The sequence below is a fragment of the Babylonia areolata genome, chromosome 1, assembly GCF_041734735.1.
Source record: "Babylonia areolata isolate BAREFJ2019XMU chromosome 1, ASM4173473v1, whole genome shotgun sequence".
Classification (NCBI taxonomy): Eukaryota; Metazoa; Mollusca; class Gastropoda; order Neogastropoda; family Buccinidae; genus Babylonia; species Babylonia areolata.
In genome coordinates this window covers 18,611,690-18,616,268 of record NC_134876.1, presented here as the reverse complement: position 1 = coordinate 18,616,268, position 4,579 = coordinate 18,611,690, and the positions used below count along the sequence as shown (strand labels likewise).

Below are 4,579 nucleotides of genomic sequence, written 5' to 3'. Positions count from 1 at the left end.
TATCTTATTTAGTATCGCTAAAAAATAAAAACTCGTGTGGCTTCGATGGCATTAGTCCAAAAATATTAAAACTATCTGCACCTTATATTGCCGATTCTCTTACTTATCTCTTCAATCTTTGTCTATCCAAAAATCATTTTCCAAAAGAGTTTAAATATGCAAAGGTTATTCCCCTGCATAAAAAAGGTGATGCTAATGATGTCAATAATTACAGACCAATCTCATTGTTGTCTTCTGTCTCAAAAGTTCTAGAACGTCATGTACACCTTTGTCTTACATTCTTTATTGAAAAATATCAGCTTCTCTATACCAATCAATCAGGATTTAGACAGCACCATTCTTGTGAAACCGCTTTATGTAGAATAACTGATGCATGGCTGCGTGATATTAATAAAAGCAAGGTGGTTGGAGTGATATTCCTTGATTTTACAAAAGCGTTTGACTTAATCAATCACGAAATATTGCTTCAAAAATTGAAATGTTATGGTATTGACGATAACTGCTTATTGTTTCTCAGATCTTACCTAGAAAACCGTATTCAGGCTGTCTATTCACGTGGCTTTATTTCTTCCAAAAGGCATGTTCCAAGAGGAGTACCGCAGGGGTCAATTCTAGGCCCTCTCTTATTTTCCTTGTATATCAACGATCTACCTTTATCAATTCAACATGCAATCTGTGATTTATTTGCTGATGATACATCAATACAATATGCTAGTCACAATGTTGACGAAATTAGTTATCACCTGAATGCCAACATGAAATCTGTCGAAAACTGGTGTGATGCTAATGATATGGTCGTACACCCTGAAAAGACAGAATGCATGTTAATTTGTCCTCGTCAGAAAAGACAGAACATAAAAGAAGCACAACTTAACATAAAATATAAAGATAATACTATCAAACAAGTTACTAAGCATATGCTATTAGGCATTACTATTGATCAAAATCTTTCGTGGCAGGAACATATTCATTGCCTCATAAAACAAGTATCATCTAGTGTATTCCAATTATCACAGATCAAACACTTTCTTGATAATCATTCTAGACGTGTGTTTTACTTTGCCTATATCCAGTCTCGCCTCAGCTATTGCTCGATTATTTGGGGTAAATGTCCTCCTTCTACATTAAAGCCACTTTGCTCTTTACAAAAACGTGCCATTAAGATGATTAACCATGTAAATACCACAGGTGGATCTGTGCACAATATGTACAAAGAACTTCAAATATTACCTGTTCATCTACTTATTAGATATAACACATTGATTCTTATGCATAAAATTGTTCATAACGCATGCCCACAATATTTAAAATCGTTATTTTGTTTCCAGTTCCAACGTAATTCAGATAGAGCTATTGTCCCAAAGCCTAAAATTGATTTATTTAAGATGAGTCTCTCATTTAATGGAAGCATCGAATGGAACATGCTTCCAAAGACATGTCGTCAAATTCCAGCCATATCTCTCTTTAAAACTAAGATAAGAATATTTCTATTCGATACATTTGATTAACCTACTCGCGGTCTTTTGCAAATGCTTCCTTGTACTCAGTCCACTAGCTGCCATGCCATGATGAATGAAAAATTGAATGTATGTGTATGTGTGAACAGTAAGTGCGTGTGTGTGTTTGAGTGTGTGGGCATGAATGTGTACGTATGTCTTTGTTGCTTGTTTTATAATTTTGTGTGTGTGTGTGTGTGTGCGCGCGCGCGCGCGCGCGCGTGTGTGTGTGTGTGTGTGTGTGTGTGTGTGTGTGTGTGTGTGTAAGTACCTATGTACATGTAATGTACCAATTGTTCCAGTTTTTCATCGCTTTGTTACCTTTAATAGACTATTCAAGTTCCTATTCTTATTCGTCGTTATTATTATTTTATTTTATTTCAGTTTATTTCTTTATTTTTATGTTTTGTGTCGTTCGTTCTTTATTTTTTATGTCGTTAAATGGGCAGAATTGTAAAAAGGCCTTTACTGTGCCTAATTCTTTACCCATTAAAGATTCAATCAATCAATCAATCAATCTCTCTTTCTCTCCCACTCTCTCTCCCCCCCCTCTCTCTCCCTCTCTCTCTCCCCCTCTCTCTCTGTCTCTCTCTTTTTCTCTCTCTTCCTCTCTCTCTCTCTCTCTCTCCTTCTCTCTCTCTCTCTTACTCTTCTCTTCTACTCTCTCTCTATCCCACTCTCTCTCTCTCTCTCTGTCTCTCTCCCTCTTTCTCTGTCTTTCTCTTCTCTCTTTCTTTCTCTCTCTCTTTCTCCCCCTCTCTCCCCCACCCCTCTCTCTCTCCTCCCTCCCCCCACTCTCTCTCCCTCCATCCCTCCCCCCCCCCTCTCTCTCTCTATTCGCCTTTTATCGCTCCATGATAGTCATACTCTCTTGCAATGGAATGAACAGAAAATGAGAGAGAGGGTGAGACAGAGACAGAGAGAGAGACAGAGACAGAGAGAGGAGGGAGAGGGAGAGAGAGCTCAGAACCAGAAACATTTAATGCCAATGGCTTAACAGCCCTAATGACATGGGAGGGGGAGGGTGGGGAATGGGTGGGGGTGCGGGAGGGTGCGGGGAGGGGGGGGGGTGGAGGTACAAGTCGCAACGAAAAGATAATGAATGAAGAAAACGACTCTTCAGAATCACACAATTATTGAAAATTCATTGTCAAAGAAAGCTGTGATATCATAGAGACCATTCATGTTTCATTACTACCAGTGTGTGTGGAGAAATCACAATGCATATTTAGAAGGGAAAAAAAGTTACTTCGTAGCTGGCTGTCTGTCTGTCTGTCTGTCTGTCTGTCTGTTCGTCCGTGTCTCTGTCTGTCTGCCTGTCTGTCTGTTTGTCTGTCTCTGTCTCTGTCTGTCTGTCTGTCTCTCTCTCACCTATCTTTTGTCTCTGTTCCTGTCTCTTTTTGTCTGTCAGTCTCTCTCTCTCTCTCTCCTCTCCTGTATCTGTCTGTCTATGTCTCCTATATAATCCGTCTCTGCATCAGTCTCTCATCAGAAACCGCAGCTCTCCTATGTCATCACAGCTCTGTCACTGTGATTCTCGTGTCCCTGTGTGACTACTAATGATGATAATGACAGCAGCAGCAGCAGAAGCAACAACAACAGCTACTACTACTACTGCTACTACTACCACTATTACTACTACTACTACCACTACCGCAACACAGAAAGCATGTATAGGTCTGTTTCAGGTTCAGGTTCAGTTTCAAAGGAAACGAAAAAGTGTACTGAGTGATCCGTATTTGCTGCAGCAAATTTAGTTTGGAGAAGAAGAAAAAAACATGATAAAAAAAAAGAAAGAAGAGAAAAGAATAGATAAGAAAGAAAGAAAACGATGATCATGAAGAAAAAAAATCCAAAGGTGATTGATCTATGCATCACTCCAGTCAGGCCTTAAAAAAAAAAAAAAAAAAAAATCTAGTACGGGTGGGATTCGAACCCACGAGGATATAAATCCATTGGATCTTAAGTCCAACGCCTTAACCACTCGGCCACCGTACTTGACAGAAAACAGGTATGTGTTTAGTGAAGTCGATCACACACGGACACATTTCTGACCGCTCTGACTGCTGTCACTGGCTGTGTCGGTCGGTGTAGAGTCAGAGAGGTCCCCCCCCCCCCCCACTCCCCTATTCTTCCCCCCTTCGTTGTTCTATCCCTACTGGACCGTGTAGGGCATCGTCGGAGTTTTCCATGTACTTTGTTTCTCGATTTTTTTTTTTTTTGTTTTTTTGGTCTCTGTCTGTCTGTCTATCTGTCTGTCAGTCTGTCTGTCTCTTTGTATCTGTCTGTCTGTCTGTCTCTTTATATCTGTCTGCCTGTCGGTCTGTCTGTCTGTCTGCCCCCCCCCTCTCTTTCTCTCACCCTCCCTCTTTCTTTCCTTCTCTGTGTCTTTGTCTGAACATGTCTGTCTGTCTTTGCAAGTCGCTGTCTGCATGTCTGTCTATCTGTCTCTCTGTTTCTCTGTCTCTCCAACAAACCGTCTGAATCTGAGCCTCTTATCAATATCCTCATTATCCTCATCAACATCAATCATCATTGTCATCATCGTCATCAGCATCATCATCATCGTCGTCGTCGTCGTCGTCATCGTCATCATCATCATCATTGTCATCATTATCATCATCATCATCATCATCGTCGTCGTCGTCGTCGTCATCGTCATTATCATCATCGTCATCGTCATCATCATCATCATCATCTGAGTGATCCGAGTTCAAACCCGCGTTTCGTCCTGGTTTTGTGGGATCGAGAAAGGCACATTAACTCTGGTTTCCCTCTCTCCACACAAGTGTGAATGGGTTCCTGACTTGGTCGGGGAAAGGTCAAAACAGCGGAAGGAGAGGCGTGGGCCCCGCCTTCTAACGCCCAGCCCTAGACACAGTGCAACTTCCTCTTTCGCTTCGTCAGGTCTCCGCACTCAGCTCTTTCAAGTCTGGCCTTAAAACCCACCTCTTTCCAAGATATTCTCCCTCCCTCCCTCCCTCCCCTGCCTCTTCCTTGTCTTCAGTTTCTCCAGTTTAGAGTTATGCAATGACTGGTGTGAAAGCGCTTTGATTTGTCTCTGCACAAGATTCAGCGCTATA

At 41.4% G+C, this 4,579-nt stretch overlaps 1 non-coding gene across 1 annotated transcript; it reads right to left on the bottom strand.

Moving 5' to 3' along the window:
* Window positions 1-3,411: 3,411 nt before the first annotated feature.
* Trnal-uaa (transfer RNA leucine (anticodon UAA)) lies at window positions 3,412-3,494 on the bottom strand. Its single transcript has one exon. It is a non-coding gene; the product is annotated as a tRNA-Leu (tRNA).
* Window positions 3,495-4,579: the final 1,085 nt, after the last annotated feature.